At 41.7% G+C, this 23,785-nt stretch overlaps 1 protein-coding gene across 1 annotated transcript in view; it reads right to left on the reverse strand.

The window, feature by feature from the left end:
- pdhx (pyruvate dehydrogenase complex component X) overlaps positions 1-23,785 on the reverse strand; it is a 230,810-nt gene that overhangs the window by 175,536 nt on the left and 31,489 nt on the right. The window lies entirely within an intron of this gene.

Below are 23,785 nucleotides of genomic sequence, written 5' to 3' on the forward strand. Positions count from 1 at the left end.
TCCAGCGAATATAATCCTAACTGACTCAATCTCTCCTCATATGTCAGTCCCGCCATCCCAGGAATCAGGCTGGTAAACCTTCGCTGCACTCGCTCTATAGCAAGTACATCCTTTCTCAGATAAGGAGACCAAAACTGCACACAATATTCCAGGTGCGGTCTCACCAAGGCCCTGTATAATTGCAGCAAGATATCCCTGTTCCTGTACTCGAATCTTCTGGCTGTGAAGGCCAACATACCATTTGCCTTCTTTACCGCCTGCTGCACCTGCATGCTTACCTTCAGCAACTGGTGTACAAGGAGACCTGGTCTCATTGCACATTCCCCTCTCTCAATTTATAGCCATTCAGATAATCTGCCTTCCTGTTTTTGCTGCCAAAATGGATAACCTCGCATTTATCCACATTATATTGCATCTGCCATGTATTTGCCTATTCACTCAGTTTGTCCAAATCACACTGAAGCATCTCTGCATCCTCCTCACAGCTCACCCTCCCACCCAGCTTTCTGTCATCTGCAAATTTGGAGATATTCCAGTTAATTCCCTCATCTAAATCATTAACTTATATTGTGAATAGCTGGGGTCCCGGCACTGATCCCTGCAGTACCCCACTAGTCACTGCTTGCCATTCGGAAAAACTCCTGTTTATTCCTACACCTCGTTTCCTGTCTGCCAACCAGTTTTCTATCCATCTCAATACACTACCCCCAATCCCATGCGCTTTAATTTTACACACTAATCTCTTATGTGGGACTTTGTTGAAAGTCCAAATGTTTGAAAGTCCAAATAAACCACATGCACTGGCTCCCCCTCATCAACTCTACTAGTTACATCCTCAAAAAATTTCAGTAGATTTGTCAAGCATGATTTCCTTTTCATAAATCCATGCTGACTCTGTCCGATTCTGCCACTGTTTTCCACGTGCTCAGCTATTAAATCTTTTATCATGGACTCTAGAATTTTCCCCACTACCGACGTCAAACTGACTGGTCTATAATTCCCTGTTTTCTCTCTGCCTACCTTTTTAAATAGTGGGGTTACATTAGCTACCCTTCAATCTGTAGGAACTGTTCCATATTCTATAGAATCTCGGAAGGTGACCACCAATGCATCCATTATTTCTAGAGCCACTTCCTTAAGTACTCTGGGATGTAGATTATCAGGCCCCGGGGATTTATTGGCGTTTAGTCCCATCAATTTCCCCAACACCATTGCTCTACTAATACTGATTTCTTTCAGTTCCTCCCTCTCACTAAACCCTGTGTTCCCCAACATTTCTGGTATGTTATTGGTGTCCTCCTTTATGAAGAGAGAACCAAAGTATGTATTTAGTTAGTCAGCCATTTCTTTGTTCCCCATTAAAAATTCCCCTGTTTCTGACTGTAAGGGACTTACATTTGTCTTCACCAATCCTTTTCTCTTCACATACCTATAGAGACTTTTACAGTCAGTTTTTATGTTCCCTGCAAGCTTGCTCTCGTACTCTATTTTCCCCTTCTTAATCAATCCCTTGGCCCTTCTTTGCTGAATTCTAAACTGCTCCCAAGGATAGCAATAATGATAAAGGGGTGTTCTTCTCCCAGTTATATAGGCTCTGGATGAACTTATGTATGTAGGAAACAAAAATGGAAGTCTAAGGCACAAATAGAACCCAAAATATACTGAATTGACCATCCATGCTAATATCTTGATATGACATGACTACATTTTGATCTAAATGGCACTTTTAAGTAAAGAGCTTCGAGAAGAGATATCAGACTTTCTTGGAGAGAAATAATTAACTGCAGACTTGAAAATATATAAAAAGGACATTAAATCTGAGCTGCGTAATTATTGGCCCCTTGACTTAACATTGACAACTGGTAAAATAATCACATCACCCTAGACGAGGCTGAAGCAACACATCTTTGAATTAAGAGTCGATAACCTGAAAACCGGCTGTTTCAGTCCACCCCGTCCATGGTTCTGTTCGTCTTCTACAGAAACCATATTCCTAAAGCATCTGTCCCGTTTTCATATCCCTTTTTACTCCAACCACCTACCTAACATGTTCTTAAAATGTTCAACCACTGAAGTTGCTAATGTATTTCACAGACTCACAACACATATGTAGAAAACTAAGTAGCTCAGTGCTGCACCCACTGCAGTTATTTCCACTCTGGCACTTTGCCTGTGAAACATGGCAGGAGGGGCCTTAACAATCAGCTACTCTAGCAGTGAAAGACCCAATTTCTGGCAGGAAATTATGCTTGAACTAATTTGGAGTAGGGGAAAAAGGTCCTGGAAAGTAGGGCCTAGGGACCAGAATTGGTTGTCGCAGAAAGGGTCAGTTTAGTTTATAAAGCTCATTGTATTAAAAAGGTTTTGTATTTTCCCTGCTCTCTGCTCCAAATCCCTTTCTTTCATTCCTACAGCCATGTCCTCTCATTTACTGGAAACAGTCCATTTCTACTGACTCTGTCCAATCTTCTCATAATTTTAAACACCTCTACTAAAACACTGCGTAATCTCCTATGTCTCAACAAAAAGAGCCCAAAAATATTTAACGCATATTGTGTGAGGAACTTTGTGAACATTTCTAAGGATGCTACAGATGATGAAATTTCCCATGATATAAAAGGAGACTAATTTTAATGATAGGAAAATAATGAGCAATGTGCACAATTGTCCAGCAAGGTGCTCTGGAGGAGACCCCGCTGGGATCCCTGCTCTAGAGGACACCTCGTTGGGATCCCTGCTCCAGAGGAGGCCCTGCTGGGATCCCTGCTCCAGAGGAGACCCTGCTGGGATCCCTGCTCCAGAGGAGACCCTGCTGGGATCCCTGCTCTAGAGGACACCTCGTTGGGATCCCTGCTCCAGAGGAGGCCCTGCTGGGATCCTGATCTAGAGGAGACCCTGCTGGGATCCGCGGTTTAGAGGAGGCCCTGCTGAGATCCACGGTTTACAGGATCTCTCTCTATTGGAGGCCCTGCTAGAATCCCTGTCAACCCTCATAAGCATAGATCATTAAAGTTAACTGCAAACTTAATCAAATTTGCTGGTATACAACATCACAAAAACAGAACTTGCAGCTAAAAATTTGACAAACAATTGAGATTGGAATCGCCATTCGTTCAGGTGAGATATCACAAACATTTGCCGAAGTTCTTAGCCTTAATGGATACCAGTACCAGTAACTCTGCAAAGACTGCATTCGCCCTCTCAGAAAAAGCATCCCTTTCATTCATACACACTTTAGTTATTGTCTCCCTCTGGCGAGAGCCTCATTCCTACTCTGCTGGGATTTTAACTACTGACTGAATGAGGATTCCAGCATGGTCTGTCTGCTTAGTGAAAGTGTCAGGGGTGAAGCAGAGGCCCAAAGAGACAAAGCAAATTAAATTTACAACCAATAAACTTAAGTATAACACAAAGCTTTAAAAAGAGGATATGGATAAATCTTGTGAATGTGATTAGAGTCAGGATGGTATTTCACCACTTTGCATCCTGTAGCCGGCATCATGTCTCAGGTTTTTTGTTCATGGGGTGTGGGCGTTGCTGGCTAGGCCAGCATTTATTGCCCATCCCTAAAAGAAAATGCCCTCTGGGGCATTTAAGAGTCAACCACCATTGCTGTGGGTCTGGAGCCACATGTAAGGACAGCAGATTTCCTTCCCTAAAGGGCATTAGTGAATTAGGGTTTTTTTTTATGACAATCATCACCATCAGACTTTTAATTCCAGATTTTGGTGGGATTTGAACCTGGGTCCCCAAAGCATTACTCTGGGTCTCTGGAATACTGATCCAGTGATAATACCACTGTGCCACCGCCTCCCCCAGAACATGGCCCCAGTAACTTTCTGAGCCACAGAATCTAAAAGACCACCACATGATGAATTGATACTAAAATATTGTTAAACTCCCAAAGCAATCAGCTCTCAGGACAATGTAATCTTCTTACCATACATTAAATTGTCAAGTTAGAGCCCTCACTGCCTCTAGTGACAGGTAGAGATCCTCCCATGAGAAGCTGAGAGATGATGAATTCTCTCAGTCTGAACAAGGATATTCCATCATTGCCATGTATATATATTAGATAGCAACAGTAATTCCTAACAGAGGCAGAGGCTAAAGGAGTTAATGCAGCCCCTAAAGAAGCATTTCTAATTTCAGAAAAATGTATCTACAGCAATGGCAATACAGAAAATGGCAACTTAAAATATATGTTGGTGTACAAATAAATGAGATGGGTAAATTCACCCTCTCAGCAGGACGTCATACACAGGGGACACAGGTCAGGAAGTCAGAACTACATTGCAGAACCAGCTCCAAAATGTTCTTCCACCCTAGCTCCCCTATTAGACTGACACACTGGCAAGAAAATTCATCTTAATGCTGAAAAACTCTACATGTTCATTGCAGAGATTTGGTTAATAAAGATAACTTACCACATATATATCACCTAGTAAATTCACGCAGTATATGCAGTGCTGTGCTACCTAGTCAGCAGAGTAAATGCCTAGCAAAGACTTGAATCTGTTAGTTATTTAATGACCATCAATGCTCAAAATTAATTTTAAGTTTGCAATAAAATTTATATAAAAGCGCTCTCCCAAGGTAAGTCACAAATGCACTTGCAACCTTGCCACCAATATAGTACAAAGTCTAAGAACAAATTGTCCCAAATCACCAGGTCCAACAAAGTAATAGAAGTCTTTTAAGTCAATGGCCCAGGCCTTGATAACTGCATCTTAACTATGAGCCACACAGAATAAAAAAAAAGATTGATTCTCCTCAATGAGTGAGCAAAAGTGCAACTGAGCAGTAATCTTTTATCAAGTGTTTTAGGGCTGTTGAAAGAACATACCATTTTGGCACCATTTGCTTAAACTTAATGGGAAGGTTTTCTGGAGGGCCCTTTCGATCTCCCATTGTAATTCCTGCAGGAATCCTGGAGAAATAGTGTAAATGGGCGTTTTCTGGAGGTTTCACCAATTCTTCACTACAGAGCCAGAATAGATATCCCAGGTGATCATGCATAATCACCAAAATAGGGTTCTGTGTGACCCAATGTAGTGTCTGTTAGGACAGTCATGGGAAACATCCTCAAAAGCATTAAAATAATCTAAAGAACATGTATCTACTCTGGAGGATGTATACATAATAATTGAAGGAACTTAAATCCACCAATGACAGGAATCCATTTATCTTACTGATATTCTTGGGAGTGTACAGATATGTCACTGCTTGGATTTGTGACCTAGTATTAGTATTCTATGACATAAATATTTAGAGCAAATTGAGTTCAACATCATGCATAACTTAACAAAACATTCCCCATACTTTCCATGGGGGAAATGAGGAAAACAGAAGTTAGAAAGTTGGAAGCGGGCTTGACGAAGGTCTGATCAAAAAGGTAAATTTTGAAGTTGATGATGTTAGGAGTGAAACTTCTAGATTTTTAGTGTATAGCATCTGAAGGCTGTGCCACAGATGGTGGTGTGCATGAAGTAAATAGTGCACATGAATAAATTTATTTCCCTCAGGTCCTGCACCTCTATAAATAAACCTGTGCACATACTGGTTGCATAAATATGTCTCTCTCATATAACAATTTACATAGAAATATGTCTCATTTCTGAAACTTATGTAGCAATTCACAACACTGGCTTAGAAAGAGACAAATGCAGGGCATTATATTAAACAGAACACATGTCGAACAGAAAAATTTGAAAAATTTCCTCCAAACATGTACAATATACAAGTCTAACTAAATTAGATCATATTAATATACAATTATGGGATATAAATATTTGATAATATTAAAAACATAAAGATATAAATATATTCAATTAAAATGACTATTCTAAATCCATGTGGAAACATAACTAAAAATATTTGGGATATTCAACCATTTGTTTCATTGACAGGAATAGATGTGACTTATGCTGAAGTGTTGCTTTAGAATTCACAAAAGTTTAAAACCCACTTTACAGCCACACGTTGGAACCACTGGGACAAAGAAGACTAGCATGTTCATTAGCAGCCATTACCCAATGATCGAGGACAGCACGAGAGTCATTAACTTGTCGTGGATGCTTATTCCTTCCAGTTGAGCTTTGCATGAAGCTAGTTTCAAGGGGTGGGAATGGGGCTTTTGGGGAGCAAGCTCAATTGACAAATCTCCAGGCTGAAGTCAATTCCCCAACCTGCTTTTGGGCACGGAATCAGAGAACAAAAACCTACAATGCTTAAGGATGATCGATGGAACTGCTGAGAGTCAAGTAAGGCAATGGTAGGCCACCTTAGTAATAGTCCTGCCCAGACCCAACGTATGTCTTGGAATAATTTCAAATCTCTGCAGGTTGAATCAAGTTGAAGTCACTAAAACTTTCTGTAATCGTTACTCTGTACAGTCACTTGCTGATGGTAAAATGTAGGCTAAGACCACCTACAATAAAATTGGAAATGTGCACCTGAAGATTTGGCATCTAGTTTATGTAATGCTCCCACTATTGCACAACTGCATCATGGTATCTCACAACTAGACATAGCCATACACTTAAGTCTGAGAGATATCATGAAACAAAAACAAAAATTGCTGAAAAAACTCAGCAGATTTGACGGCATTTGTGGAGAGGAAGACAGAGTTAACATTTCGAGTCCGTATGACTCTTCATCAGAACTAAAGAGAAATAGAAATGAGGTGAAATATAAGCTGTTTAAGGGGGATGGGACAGGTGAAGCTGGATAGAGGGCCAGTGATAGGTGGAGGCAAAGGAGAGATTGCCAAAGATGTCATAACAAAACGTCAAAGGGGTGTTGACGGTGGTGATATTAGCTAAAGGATGTGCTATTGGTGACATTAAGGGTAGAAAGCAGAATGAGCAAGTGACAGATGGCCCTAGTGGGGGTGGGGTGGGGGGTGGGTATCAAAATAGGCTAAAAGGTGGAGATAAAACAGAATGGAAATAAATTGTAAAAGTAATAATAGAAATAGGTGGGAAAAGAAAAATTATATATATTTTAAAAATTATATATAATAGTTATTAGAAAAAACGGGGTAAAAAAGTGCTCACCACTTTTTTATCCCCTTTTTTCTAATAATTAGATGGAGGAGAGAGTTCATGATCTGAAGTTGTTGGACTCAATGTTAAGTCCGGAAGGCTGTAAAGTGCCTAATCTGAAGATGGGGTGCTGTTCCTCCAATTTGTATTGAACTTCACTGGAACATTGCAGCAGGCCAAGGACGGACATGTGGGCATGAGAGCAGGGAACTGTCGGCGCGACATTAGTCGTCTCAATTTCTCTGCTCCTCTCACCCATTCTAATCTCTCTCTCTCTGAACTTACTGCACTCCATTCTCTCAGGTCCAACCCTGACATTGTCATCAAACCCGCTGACAAGGGTGGTGCTGTTGTTGTCTGGCGCACTGACCTCTACCTCGCGGAGGCTGAGCGTCAACTCGCAGACACTTCCTCCTACCTCTGCCTGGACCATGACCCCACCACTGAACATCAAGCCATTGTTTCCAGGACTGTCACTGACCTCATCTCCTCTGGGGATCTTCCTCCCACAGCTTCCAACCTGATAGTTGCCCAACCTCGGACGGCCCGCTTCTACCTCCTACCCAAAATCCACAAACAGAACTGCCCCGGTAGACCGATCGTCTCAGCTTGCTCCTGCCCCACAGAACTCATTTCTCGTCATCTTGACTCCCTTCTCTCTCTCCTTGTCCAGTCCCTTCCCACCTACATCCGTGATTCCTCTGACACCTTACGTCACATCAACAATTTCCAGTTCCCTGGCCCCAACCGCTTCCTCTTCACCATGGACGTCCAATCCCTCTACACCTCCATCCCCCACCAGGATGGTCTGAGGGCCCTTAGCTTCTTCCTCGAACAGAGGCCCGAACAATCCCCATCCACCACTACTCTCCTCCGTCTGGCTGAACTTGTTCTCACACTAAACAATTTCTCCTTCAACTCCTCTCACTTCCTCCAAATAAAAGGTGTGGCTATGGGTACCCGCATGGGCCCCAGCTATGCCTGTCTCTTTTTGGGTTATGTGGAACATTCCTTGTTCCAGTCCTACTCCGGCCCCCTTCCACAACTCTTTCTCCGGTACATCGATGATTACTTCGGTGCTGCTTCATGCTCTCGTTGGGACTTGGAAAAATTTTATTAATTTTGCTTCCAATCTCCACCCCTCCACCATTTTCACGTGGTCCATCTCTGACACTTCCCTTCCCTTCCTTGACCTCTCTGTCTCAATCTCTGGTGATAGACTGTCCACCAATATCCATTACAAACCTACCGACTCCCACAGCTACCTTGACTACAGCTCCTCACACCCCGCTTCCTGTAGGGACTCCATTACATTCTCTCAGTTCCTTCGCCTCCGTCGCATCAGTTCTGATGATGCTACCTTCAAAAACAGTTCCTCTGACATGTCCTCCTTCTTCCTTAACCGAGGTTTTCCAACCACGGTCGTTGACAGGGCCCTCAACTGTGTCCGGCCCATTTGCCGCACATCCGCCCTCACGCCCTCTCCTCCCTCCCAGAAACATGATAGGGTCCCCCTTGTCCTCACTTATCACCCCGCCAGCCTCCGCATTCAAAGGATCATCCTCCACCATTTCCGGCAACTCCAGCATGATGCCACCACCAAACACATCTTCCCTTCACCCCCCCTATCGGCATTCCGTTGGGATCTTTCCCTCCGGGACACCCTGGTCCATTCCTCCATCACCCCCTACTTCTCAACCCCCTCCTATGGCACCACCCCATGCCCACGCAAAAGATGTAACACCTGCCCCTTCACTTCCTCCCTCCTCACCATCCAAGGGCCCAAACACTCCTTTCAAGTCAAGCAACATTTCACTTGCATTTCCCCCAACTTAGTCTACTGCATTCGTTGCTCCCAATGTGGTCTCCTCTACATTGGAAAGACCAAACGTAAACTGGGCAACCGCTTTGCAGAACACCTGCGGTCTGTCCACAAGAATGACCCAAACCTCCCTGTCACTTGCCGTTTTAACACTCCACCCTGCTCTCTTGCCCACATGTCTGTCCTTGGCTTGCTGCATTGTTCCAGTGAAGCCCAACGCAAACTGGAGGAACAACACCTCATCTTCCGACTAGGCACTTTACAGCCTTCCGGACTGAATATTGAATTCAATAACTTTAGGCCTTGAGCTTCCTCTTTCATCCCCACCCCTTTTCTGTTTCTTTCCCCTTCCTTTTGTTTTTTCCAATAAATTATATAGATTTTTCTTTTCCCACCTATTTCCATTATTTTTAAATATTTTTAAATCTTTTACGCTCCCCCCACCCCCACTAGAGCTACACCTTGAGTGCCCTACCATCCATTCTTAATTAGCACATTCGTTTAGATAATATCACCAACTTTAACGCCTATATGTTCTTTTGTTCTGTTGTCTGTGACATCTTTTGATGATCTGCTTCTATCACTGCTTGTTTGTCCCTACAACCACACCAACCCCCTCCACTTCTCTCCCCATCACCAAACCCGCCCCCCCCCACCCCCGAAACACATACCTTAAACCAGCTTATATTTCACCCCTTTCTTGGATTCACTCAGTTCGGTCGAAGTGTCATGAGGACTCGAAACGTCAACTCTTTTCTTCTCCGCCGATACTGCCAGACCTGCTGAGTTTTTCCAGGTAATTCTGTTTTTGTTTTGGTGTGCTTTTATCTGAGAGATATCATATTTGTTTACAGGAGTTAACACTGAATACGAGAGGTTACATACGACAGACATCATGAAAAGATTTGCATTTAATGTGCTTTTCAGGACCATCAGATGTCTCAAAGCATTCCACAGCCAATTAAGGGATTTTGAAGTGTAATCACTGTTGGAATGCAGGAAACACGGCAGCCAATTTGCACACAGCAAACTCACATAACCAGAAATGTGATAAAAGCCTGATAATAGTGTTATGTGATATTAATTGGTCAGGACACCTGGTATAGCTCCCTGTTTTTCAAAATGGGACCTTTTACATCCAAGCAGGCAGATGGGGCCTCAGATGGGATCTTATCTGAAAGATGGTAGCTCTGACATTTCAGCACTCCTTCAGGACCGCATGGTGTGTCAGCTTTGATTTTCGTACTCAAGCCTGGACTTGAACTCAGAACCTTGTGGCAGGGATGTGAGAGTGCTACCAACTGAACTACAGGTGACATATATGATGTTTGTAGTAAGTCTATTATGTTTTAAATTCGTACAAAGGACTGGTGTTTGACTGAAAATGGCTTGTAATTGTTTGCATTACCCGATACTCTGTAGATGGCACTGTGATGATTATTTTCAATATTAAAGGTATCACAAGGATTGGTGAGATAAGTGGTGCCACCAGATCCCAAAAATTGTTCTCATAACATTTTTTTCCAGAGTCAAAAGCTCAGAGTTTACAGTCAGCAGCAAAGTAAGGGCTCCTGCTACTGAATTTAAAGGAAGACTCATTGAGGGATTTAACAATTTCTCCAGTGAGAATTTCACCTCAATTGCTGTGCAGTATAACCAGCTGATTGTAGCATTCTAGACTGGGCATTCACAGCTTGGATATGCAGTCGTTTTATCAAGCTATCCAAGCACCAATTACATTAAAGGATTTTCAGATACCCAAAGGTCATTCTTAACTTTGCTTTATGTAAAATAAAATTAAGATTGGGAAATGCACAGGGCAGAAGTTAAAGTATTCTGGGAAAAAAACTTTTAAAATTTAATGGATTTAGCTTAAAAATTTAATTCATTGTTTTACAGAAATCCACGATTATAAAATTGCTTTTTCAGGGCAAATTCTTTTGTTCATCAAATTTTATGAATCACATCACTTCTTAAAAACCCAGTCACACCTGACTGAACAGGGTGTAACTTTTTATGGGATTTCTGACAACAATATGGGGTTGGAAAGGTAAAGCTCTCACTGAGTTAATGCTTGCCAGCTATAGGGGTGTGGGTGGTCCACAGTCCAGCTTATGTCGGAGTACTAAATGACAGACTACAACTTCAGGATTTCTGCACTCGTCTATGATTGCTGGGAGGAAAGATGAATTTTTATTGCAAGGATATTTCTCTCTTCCGATTTTCCTTAACTGGTAGAAGAGATTTGTAAGCCTTTGTGGGAGATCTAAGTTTAAAGTAATACTTACATTAGGAAGAGCATCTCAGGGGTTGTCAATTATAATTTTAAACAGTATAATATTTTGAATTTAAAAAGGCTTTCAGATTTATAAATGATCGAAAACTATTTAAAGTCTTTGTAGTCAAGGGATGCAGTCTACAAGGTGTGTGCTGTAGCGATTTCGTGTTCTATTAATGTTTCATTAAAAGGAAATTATTTTACTAAAAAAAGTTATCCCTTAGGGCTCATCTTGGACCACCTCCAAATGTGCCTCGTGTTTTACCAACTGATCCTGCTGTTTTAATGTTAGATTCGATGCTCCCAAACTAAGACCACACACAGAGACCATCTGTGGCTCCCATATCTTTGCTCCTGAAACTGGCACAAGCCTCGTTATCAACAATTGTGAATGATAATTTCTATATCCATTGTCACAGTGTTTTTCTTCTGACAAAATTCTGCATTTGCACAAGACTCTGAACAATAATACAAATTAAAGAAGCTTAACAAAACTGCAATTAAACTCAGTTGCTGATTTCACCACCCCCACCCACCCCCAGCTCTCTCCTCGTCTCCTCCTCCCAGACATGACTTTTACTTTTTGTCCTACAACCCTCAGAACTCAACATCCCTCTAATTCTGACCCCCAATTACCTATGCTCCACCATCGGTGGCCATATATTCAGCCATTTAGGTTCTAATCCATAAAATATCCTCCAGAAACCTCTTTGCCTCCACCTCTCTCTCTCCTCCTTTAAGGCTCTACTTAAAACCTCTCTCTTTGACCAAGGGTTTGTTTGGATGGTGTGTGGTTTGGAGGGGAACTTGGAGGTTGTGGTGCTCCCATGCATCTGCTGTCCTTGTCCTTCTAGATAGTAGTGGTTGCTGTCTAAGGAGACTTGGTGGTTGCTGCAGTGCATCTTGTATATGCTACAACTGGGCATCAGTGATGGAAGGATGTTTAAGGTGGTGAATGTGATGTCAATCAAGCAGACTGCTTTGCCATGGATTGTGTTAAGCTTCTTGAGTGTATTGGTGCTGCACTCATCCAGGTAAGGGGATTCCATCACACTCCTGACTTGTGCCTTGGTGGACAGGCTTTGGGGAGTCAGGAGGTGAGTTACTCTTTGCAGACTTGCTTTAGCAGCCACAATATTTATATGGCTGGTCCAGTTTCATTTCTGGTCAATGGTAACCCCCAGAATGTTGATGGTGAGGGATTCAGCGATGTTAATACCATTGAATGTCAAGGGGTGATAATTAGATTCTTTCAATTATTCAATTATGCAAAGGTAAGTTGTACTGATTGAATTAGGTGAGCTCATTCATCACTGCTGATCTGTAAAATACAGCAGCCTAAAGATTTCTACCTGGCCTCCTCATACCAAGTGTTTTCTTGGTCCACCTTTTAATAATTTGGAGAAGCACAGGGGAGAATGCATACAAAAGAGACAGTATCCACTTTGGCTGTCAAGGAGATGTAATGTTAAATCCTTATCACATAATTAGATACAAGTAGAGCAAAAGCAGCATATAAATGGTGCGTGATCTGATTACAGGAGTGACTCTCCACTGAACCAGAGAAGGTGTTTATTGTAGACCCAAATTTGTAATAGCCGCTAATCTCCAGAGCACAAGTTTTTAATGCTAGTACTCCTTCAGGAATGTCATGCAATGAATAAATCCTCCTCAGAGAAGACCATGAATAATGACCAGCAAGTATTCCCTACTTTTACAACTCTTTCAAAGAGAAAGCTCTGAATTTGTTGCCGATGTAACAACACCAACCTTGGGTGCAACTGACTCCCCATGGGATCACTAGTCATTGAAACCTGTTGTATTTCTAAACCTTCACAACTTTGCTCCCTGTGCGATAGTGGGTTTGCTGACATTAAACACATAATCACAGAGCTTATCTATTTTTAGAACTCTCATGAGACCTAATGCGGTTTCTGTACGATATACACAAATTAAAAATTCTAGTATAAATCGAGCAACCAGTTGATGCTACTTTTGATGTATTTTTTTCTTGAAGGCACTGGCTGATTTCTAATTCTTTTATCGATATGTTTGTTACTGGTTGACGTTTAGTGAAATATAAATTCAAAAGTACAAAGAAATGAGAAAATATATTAATATTTGCATGAATAGTGTTCCAATAAAAGAGAATCAGTTAGAATTAGAGTTAAATATATTAACAATTTTACAATTCCAGCACTTGGATTTTTTTCTCCAATATACACTGAATTTTTGTTTTTCTAGATTTTTGAAAATCTTTTTACCTAATTTGGATGTGAAATAAACACTGAAAATTCTTGGAAATTGTTTGCAGGAATGGAGACCAGGGACATGGAGCTCAAAATATTGATATTGCCACTGTTGTCAACAGCTGTGATTTAGAATCAATCAATATCTCTGCTCCACGGTATATCATTTTTATTGCTGTAAACTGCCACTTCACTTCTCTACTTTCTTCCGCTGGTTCAAGGACTTTTCCATTAGTTATTCTTGTATAATTACTTTTCAACACACATACGTAGCCCCATGTCTCAAGCATCTCCAGCTTTCAAGGTCCAGACCATAAATGCTTTTATGTTTGAATCACTGGCATGATTTGATGGCTGCAGAGAAACATGTTCATGTTAGTAAAGACACTATTGCTGTTTCTATCCTCTGTTTAATTTCATCAGCTCCTGTTATTAGACTGCCCAATAAATAATATGATCCACTTGCTGTTTATCCATAATTGATTTAAGGTCAGTTTTCTTTTTCAGCTCAAAAACAGAATTACCTGGAAAAACTCAGCAGTCTGGCAGCATCGGCGGAGAAGAAAAGAGTTGACGTTTCGTGTCCTCATGACCCTTCAACAGAACGGACAACACTATTCTTTTTCAGCTGTTAGCTGTGACAATTAACTTCTAACCTTAGCTAAGCCATCATGGGGAGCTGGCAAGTGAAGGTTTACAAGCTTCAGTGAGATATTGAGAAAGTATTGTGCTGACAGAGATGCCTTCTTTCAGACGAATGGTATAATCAATTCACATCTTCCTGTCTCAATGAATGTTAAAATGTCCTGTGGTTTTATTCGAGGAAGAGTAGGGAAATTTTCCCATTGTCCTCATCAAGCAATGGTTACTGGTAATTCCCTGTCACTTGGAGTTTTCTCTCTATCTCACTGCACTGAGAAGGAAGAAGAAACTGCACAACAATCAGTTACACCAACAGTGATAGCAGATGTTTACCTTCCTAGCAAATGGAAATGTAACATAAGGGAGTAGCAAACAAAAAAAAAAATCCCAAATAAAAACAGAAAATACTGGAAAAATTCAGCAGGTCTGACAACATCTGTGTGAAACATTTCTACTTCTCTTTAGCTTTGAAGAGCAGTCATACGGACTCGAAATGTTAATGCTGTTTCTCTGTCAACAGATGCTGTCGGACCTGCTGAGTTTTTCCAGCATTTTCTGTTTTTATTTCACATTTCCAGCATCTGTAGTATTTTGCTCTCAAAAGAATCCCAAATTCTGTAATATATGTCTGAATGTGAACGTTAAGTATATTTCATTCATGAAAACACACAAGCTGCTATTACTTGTTTGATTTGGCATTTAATCTGTTCACTGAAGAATTTCAGGTGAAAATCCTGTAACTGAGGAATGCAAAAAACCTCACATGGCTGCTGGTTTCAGACAGACCTTATTCACTAAACTAATAGTTCATATCAGAGCTAATAACTGTATTGTATGCTTAATTCTTAAGTCCATATCCAACCAAATCTCCTATGTACTAACAACTTTATATGCTGGTATTTAAAGGAGTTCAAGAAGATGGACATATTCTGGTATGATACCAGTCTTTCTCTCGTTTTGTATTGTTTATTTCTCTGCTGAATTACTGGGGTGAATTTTAACACCCAAGTGAGGATAGTGGAGGTCAGGTCAGATGTTAAATGTTAAAGGGTCTGAAACTTGCCTCCAACTAACTCACTTTTGGCTTTAATGGACGTGGTACAAGGGGCAAGTAGGCAACTCACTCGCAGGAACCGGGTTGGCAATTGAAATATTTTAATGAAGCTAGCAACCTCTGATTTAGCCCAATTTGCATGTTTAACCCTGGCTGACCAGATTTCCCAGGCCTCAGGCAACCTGACAACTAAAGGGAGGCAAGAAAAGTTTTGGGGAGAATGTAGGTGTTCTTACAGCACTGGTTGTAGAATGAGCAGAAGCACTTCAACCCTCCCCACAAGCTTAAGGTATCAGGCTTTCGCTAGAGGCTTTGATCTTTGGGCTGTGCTGAGTTAGTTAATGCCACTTGGGAAGGTGTTCAGAGTACTGCCCTTGGCATCATTGACACTGGGTTATTTAAATTCCAGCTGGAAGGATACTTGAGTGGATGGTGGCTGAAGATAAGATCAGTCATTGGTGATAGGGAAAAGCCTGCTGGAATTCATTGGTTCATATGGGAAGAGAGTGATTCCTGAGTGAGGTGAGCGATGCATGTGGAACAGTATTCAATCATAATACTTTTCAATTCCACAGTGTCTTTAATGTAGTTCAAAATCCTAAAGCTAATCACAGAAGCATAACTGGACAAAAATTGTTCCTTCACTGTCGCTGGTCAAAACCCTGCAACTCACTTCCTAACAGTACTGCAAGTGTACTAGATGGACTGCAGTGGTTCAAGGCGGAGGCTCAGTACCATTTTCTCAAGGGAACTTAGGGATGGACAATAAATGCTGGCCTTGCCTACAACGAGCACACCTCCGAATGAATAAGAAAAAAAAGCACGATTCAGGCCACTATGCATAATTCTGGTCACCACATTGCAGGAAGGATGTGACCACAGCAGAGAGGGTGCAGAGGAGATTTACAAGGATATTGCTGGGAATGGACAGATTTAGTAGGGGTTTTGAACTCATTGCCTGAAAGGGTAGTAGAGGCAGAAACCCTCATCACATTAAAATAAAATTGGATATGCATTCAAGGTGCCATAACATACAGAGCAATGGGCCATGAGTTGAAAAGTGGGATTAGGCTTTTTTGCACAAGTGTGATGTATGAAAATGGCCTCCGTCTGTGCCATATTTTTATTTTTCTATGTAACAATACAAATTAATAGACATGTTACACAACTCATGTCAGTGTGGTAATCTAAGGTGTTACACAACTTTAAGAGACTGTGAGCAGATTGACCACGTGACTGTAAGACCCAATAGCTGTGTAGTGCAGACTACCATGTTAATGTTAGTCTAGAGTAGGGTCTGGCTGGAGAAACACACATCATGTTAGTGCTCTGTTGTCTGTATAAATAAATAGCATGTGCTTCATTACATATTGGTCTCTGCATCTGCCGTATATTGTAATCAACTCACCTGCCGACAGATAAGTGTGCAACCGGTTCGCGAGCAAAGTGACTCATAGATAAAACATAACAACTAGCGACGAGGCAAAACACGACCAGTTGAGGGCACCAAGGAAAGCTGCGAAAACTCAACTATAAGTAGCTGTGCCTGCAGGCCGATTGTAAGTACATTACAATTGTAAGCCCTCACCATAGCTTTCGAAGCCATCAACCTCCAATATGCCACAATTTGGCCGCATTGAACCGTTTGATCAGACCACTAATGACTGGTCACGTTATATTGAACGCCTCACGTTTTTCTTTTTGGCCAACCACATATCGGGGAAGGAGAAGAGGTGGCTGATCCTCTTATCAACATGTGGCAGTAAAACATAGGGCCTATTTTGTAGTCTGATGGCACCCAGCACCCCAGATTCCAAAAGCTTTGATGAGTTGGTGAATCTAGTGAAAGGCCACTTCCAACCGAAATCCTTGGTAACAACACAGCATTTTAAATTCAATTTGAGGTGTCGAGCCTCTGGAGAGATAGTCACTTGCTATGGAGCAGCCTTGAAACAACTAACAAAGCACAGAGTTCGGGATGTTGATCAATGACATTTAAGAGGCTGATTAGCGTGTGGGACTAACGAAGATGCCACTCAAAGAAGGTTGCTGTCTGAGACAAATTCGGACTTCAGCAAAGCCATGGAGTTGGCACTCAGGGAAAGAACAGTCAAGGACTCAGAAGAAATCAAGGGAGCACAAAATGGTGCCATTCTTCACATCGGGAGGCACAGGGCTCCGCAGAAAGGCAGGAAACAGCCGCCATTAACAGACCAGCAAAATGCAATGGCTTAACAGATAAAAACCACCTTCATAATAGCAGGATTGGAACCAGACAACCTACAAACGAATGACAATTTAAAAGAACTGAGTGCTTCTGTCATCGCAATGGGCACATTATGAAGTATTGTGAAGAAAGATTGAGACAAATTTCAAGCAAAAAGGCAATAGTTGTGAAATTTATATAATGGAGGAACCAGAAGAAACAGAGTCAGATATTTACTTGCTACATAACTTAAAAATGGATAAAATAGAGCCAATCTACGGTGAATGTAGAAGTCAACAGAAAACCCCTTTCGAATGGAGGTGGATACAGGCGCATCCATGACAGTCATAGGAGAACACACAGTTAAGTATCTGAACGGAGGAGGTCACTTACTCAGATGCCAGACTATAAAGACGTATACAGGTGAAAACAAATAAGTGAAAGGTATATGCAAGGTTCCAGTATAATATGCAGGCCAGTGTGCTAACCTGCCCCCTGATATGGGTAGCAGGGGAGGGTCCAACTCTACTTGGTCGCAACTGGCTTAAGGAAATAAAATTGGAGTGGCCTGAGATTTTCCAAATCAGAATGAAAGACCTACAACAATTATTACAGAAATATGCCCGTGTTCAGGGAAGAGCTCGGGAAGATTCAGGGACTGCAAGCTAAAATCCACGTGGATCCCAGAGTAAACCCCAGATATTTGAAGACAAGGCCAGTCCCCTATGCATTTGGAGAAATGGTGGATATTGAGTTAGACAGGCTGGAAAGGTTGGGAGTCTTACAACCTGTACAATTTTCCAAATGGGCAGCGCCCGTAGTTGCAACTCTAAAGCGAGGCCAGAATGTGCGAATATGCAGGACTACAAATTGACCATTAACTAGGCAGCCAGACTTGATAGGCACCCTATACCAAAAATTTATGAATTGTACTCCAAGCTGTCTGGGGGAACCACAAATACAAAACTATTTATGAGCCACACTTACCAGCAAGTTGAGCTAGAAAAGACCTCTCAGGATTTTGTGACTATTAAGACGCATAGCGGGTTATACCAGTATACCCTTCAGAGCCTCATCGGCTTGTGCCATTTTCCAAAGGAATATGGAAAATTTGCTCCAAGGTCTACCACATGTAGTGGTTTATCTCAATGACGACCTAGTAACAGGACTAACTGATGAAGAACATCTGGCTAGCTTGGAAGAGGCATTGACACGTTTCTCAAAAGTTGGAGAACGCTTGAAAAAGGAAAAATGTATCTTCCAAGCAAAAGAAGTGATTTAAAAGGGTCATAGGGTCGACTCGCAGGGCCTTCAACCAGTAGAAGACAAGGTGAGAGCTATTCATGAGGCACCAGCCGGAAAATGTCACAGAGCTCAAGTCCTTCTTGGGAATGGTTAACTACTACGGTTGTTTTCTCCCAGATTTGTCGATAGTACTGGCTCTATTATATGGGTTACTCAAGAAAAACCACAGGTGGACTTGGCAAGCCCCACAACAACAGGCTTTTACGGCAGTAAAGCAGTTAGTACATTCATCAATCCTGTTGGTACATTTCGACCCAAAGAAAGAATTTGTTAACATGGGATGCATCCCCTTACAGAGTAGGAGCAGTGCTCTCCCACCGGATGGTGGATGGCTCCAAACGGCCCATTGGTTACATCTCAAGAGCGCTCAGTGTGGCAGAATGAAGACACTGACAAATAGAAAAAGGCTTATCCATCGTATTTGGCATTAAGAAATTCTACCAATACATCCATGGTCACCGCTTCACCATCGTATCCAACCACAAGCCACTAAAAGGCTTGTTTGGGGAAGGTATGGCAATATCCCCAATTGCCTTGGCTTGCACCCAAAGATGGGCACTGATTCTAGCTGCTTATGGATATGCTTTTATCCACAGGCCAGGAAGCCAGATTGCCAATGCCGATGCACTGAGCTGATTGCCTCTGAAGGACAGCAATGTGAATGTCCCCATCCCTTGAACTTGTCTTGTTATTAAATTTTCTGGATTCATCACTAGTGAATGCCAAACAGATCAGAGAGTGGACCAACCACGATCCAGTCTTGCAGGGATGGTCTAACGAGCCAAAGTCAGACGAAATGAAACCTTATTTAAAACAGGAGATAAAAGCTCACCTGACAGGATGACATCTTACTGTGGGGAGTGAGAGTCATTGTGGCTCCCAGAGGAAGACAACCATTACGGATAGAATCACATAGCGCTCACCCTGGCATTTCTAGAATGAAAATGTTGGCAAGCAGCTACTAATGGTGGGCAGTGATGGACACTGAAATCGAAAACATGGTCAAGAGCAGCATGCAGTGCCAACAGGTACAGAAATTGCCTCCTTCTGTTCCACTGCATCCTTGGGAATGGCCAGGAAGGCCATGGGTCCGCCTCCACATTGACTGCGTGGGACCTTTTTTGGACACAATGTTCCTCTTACTTATTGACTCCCACTCTAAATGGATGGATGCTTATGAGGTACGATCACCCACATCTGTCGCCACTAAAGACAGATTGCATAAGAGTTTTGCGATACACAGTCTAGCAGAGATAATAGTGTCTGACAATGAACAGAATTCACCAGTAGGGAGTTCCAAAGATTTACAAGTCTCAATGGCATAACATATGTCAAGACCTCGCCATACCACCCTGCATCCAATGGGTTGGCCGAGAGGGCAGTCCAGACCTTCAAGGCCGGAATGAAAAAACTAGATGGAGACTCTATAGCAACTGAAATAATCACATTTCCTGCTCAGCTATAGGACCACGCCACATACGACCATCGGTATGATCTCCGCAGAGTTATTAATGAAGAGATGTCTCAGCACGTGTTTGAGTCTCATAAGGCCAAATTTAGGATGGAGCTTACAGAGAAGTCAGGAGGCCCAGAAAAATGAACATGATTACCACAGTCGTGAAAGAAACTTCACTGTAAGAGATGTAGTTTTTGCAAAGAACTTTGGAGATGGGCCCAAATGGCTATCAGATGAAGGCAGAAACAGAAAAATATAACAGAAGATATTGAAATGCTAAAAAAAGGTACAAGTTAGGATAAAAATTAGAAAAAAATAAATTGCTAAAAGGGAAAATAATGGCAATTCGTCATTAAAAATGAATCAAAACAAACAACACGCAACTCATGGAATGCTGTACTTCTGCCTATGTCAAGACCTCGCCATACCACCCTGCATCCGATGGATTGGCCGACAAAGGAATATTTGAACTGTTCCACTGTATTATACAGCCTGTTGTACTGCAGAGGGTTGTAAGATCTAAGTCATGTTGTCACGTAGTTAGACAGCATTGGTACTTATGCTTGAAGCCACATGCTTTATTTCACTAATTTGAGTTAGATCGAAAAGTTGCTACAGACAAGGCAGCACATGGGAACAATCTGATGCTCAACCCATTCAAATTCCACAGATCATCACTTCCAATTCATGGGCTGAAACATATTGCATCTCATTGAAAGAAAATTACAATTTAAAACATTTTCCAGTCAGGTCAAGCAAGCACTGATCACACAGAGATGTAACAAAGCAACAATTATATTCTCCCTGAAAATTCACACATTCAGATACTACAATATAGAACCAAGTCAAAAAAATGACTTGGGATGTGGGTTCCAGTGACTTAATTGATTAGATTACAGTCTTGCATGGGCTTCAAAACATCCAATCAACGTTCTCAGCAATGTTCACATTTTAATTTTCTGGCTGGCTTGTAACTATCTGTGGAATTTTACTTCTGCAGAAGTCTCCGAGGAGTAAAAAAATCAATTCCCAAGAGCTCTGGTGTTTCAGGTTAAACATTCTGCTGAATGAAGATGCCTTTTTTTAAAACTGTGAAATAACAATGATGTTTGTAACAAGCTATTGCACACACTGAAAAGTCAGTAACGTTTTCACATTAGGATCGGTTGATTACAAAGCTTGTTTGAAAAAAAACTACTGATTTATGAGTAGATCCACATTTGAACCACTCAGTTTTCCACAATCACTGCAATAAATATGGTATTTTACAACTTTTTGACATTATGGTAATTGGACAACACAACAGTAACACAGTACTTTAATTTAACTCTGATATGTGTTGCTTATCAGTAAACTCAGATCTTTTACGCCTTCATGTAGTCATCAGGCTCCAAGGACATGTTTAAAGCCTCTCAATCCCACCTCTGACAAATCATCAGCTGGTTTGTTAAAATAACAACATGTTTTCAAGTATGAAACCCTGACATTTCTAATTCACCAGCAGTTGTCAAAGTCAGCCCCACCATTACACAAACTGTAACCGGCTTTCCTAATTTTACCAAGAGACTCAATTCTCATCAAATGCTTTCGTTGTTTGTATAGACGTCCAAACACACAAGAATTCAGTTCTGCTGAAGGGTCATGAGGACTCGAAACGTCAACTCTTTTCTTCTCTGCCGATGCTGCCAGACCTGCTGAGTTTTTCCAGGTAATTCTGTTTTTGACACAAGAATACACCTAATGTGTAATGGGGAATTACCATGCAGCAGTTAAGTCTCTGAAACTTCATAAGTATAGCTAACAATGCATCAAAATCCGGCCTTCCAAAATGCCTCAACTAGTACGCCCAGGGAAATATTTGTGTAAATTTACTGCATACATTTCGAACCCATCCCAATGTGATTTACAGCCGAATGTTCAGTACAGGAAAGATAAATTGACTTTTCGGAATTTCCGGTAGTTGTGAGCCCTTACCTGTCCAATTGAATTCTCTATCTTGATATATGGAGATTATTTCAGACCTGAAAATAAATCCTCTAATATTGATGGACAATGGGTACTCTGGTGTATCGCGAGTTCGCTGAATGATGTATTAAAAGTTGACATATAGTGGATTTACCTTCTGGTGTACTATAAGATTATTGATTTTTGGATCATGGATTTGTTAACTGTTATACTATAGATTTGTTGGTCGATGCCTTATGAGTTTGCTGACTCAATTGGTTTCTAGACTATTCCCCTGTTTCCTAGTCAAAGCACATTACTTTCTTTATTCACTGCCCACTGGTCTCCTGGGCTAGATATTACCCATCCCTAACTCCTAGTTTGGCTCCTCCTGGGGCCCTTGTCTACTCAACTGCTCTCCTGATCCAACCTGCACTTCTGCCACTAAATCCTTGATTGAATTTCACTTCTCTGATTTCTTAGATGAAGATTTCATTCTCCCTCTGTTCCTGCTTTCCACGGATGCCACTCCATTCCTCTATTACTGGGCTGTTCTCCATTCCTCTACTGGTTTCTGAGATAACCATCTCTTCCTACATCCCTGCTCCTTCTATGGTTCCAGGTTTAATCTATGTTCCTCAGTTGGCTCCGAAATTGCTCTGTCATCTCCAGCTCCTAGTGTTACCTTCACTTCCCCTGTTCACCGCTGAATTCATTATATCATGAAGCCCTGCTCAGAAACTTCCTTCTCCCTCATCTTAACTTGGCTGTCTCCTCGATCAGCTTTAAGCTTACTACCATCATAATGCCTGCATCTCTTCCACTGGCCCATGCAATTTAAATTCCTTGTATGTGTTTCTGCATTTACTCTCTAGCTGCCACTTCATACTGGAATCCACCAATTTCCAGCCTTTCTTTCTGGTCATTATGTTCACTTCTTCTCTACTTCTCATCCAGCTACTCCATTTTGCCCTTTTTTACTCCACTTTTTCTAGTATTACACTGCCCTCAATCACTCTTCCCACTTGTTCCCCAGCCTGCTCTCTCCCTTGTTGCTGTCCTAGGCTCTCACCACCTCAGCCTCCCTCCCTTGCATTCTAGACTGTCAATCACCTTGTTCATAATGCTCTTTGACTGCAAGCTCTCATGCATCCTCTTTCTCCCCCGCCCCAAGATTGGTAGCAGAGTTTTCAATTGCACAGGCATGCTGTCAAATGCCCATCCACTTCTCTACTTTCATAAGCTCCTGAAGAGAAAAATAAATTGCAGGGGTATGGAGTAAAGGCAAAGGGGTGGAGTTAGCTAAGTGCAGCCAGCATAAACATGACAGGTCAAATGGCTTCCTTCTATACCGTAATTATTCAATGATTGTATTATAGCTTAAAAACTCAAACTCCACCTTGCAACACCCTCCACCACCCCTCCTCCCCTCTCCATCCCTACCACAATCCTCAATCACACCTTTGCCAAACAATGCAGCTGCATTCCATTCCCAATAAGTAACCCACTTCAAACAGGGAAAACTACAGCTGGCAAATCAAGCCCTTTAGGTACTGGTAAGCATGGACTCAAACAATTTCACCAATCTTAATCACGATCAAGAAATCTTGGATATTGGACCAGCCTTGAAAATCCTTCAGCTGGACTTTGAAGGTCTCAACTGCTATATAATCTGTCTCCAGTTCCTAAATTCTAGAAATAATCTGTTTGTAACCTGGCTTCAGGAGGCACATGTTGACTCCCTTTTTGTCAGCTTTCTTACTCTCTGCATAGCATTTGGTTG

This window comes from Carcharodon carcharias, chromosome 10 (genome assembly GCF_017639515.1).
Source record: "Carcharodon carcharias isolate sCarCar2 chromosome 10, sCarCar2.pri, whole genome shotgun sequence".
NCBI classification, from domain to species: domain Eukaryota; kingdom Metazoa; phylum Chordata; class Chondrichthyes; order Lamniformes; family Lamnidae; genus Carcharodon; species Carcharodon carcharias.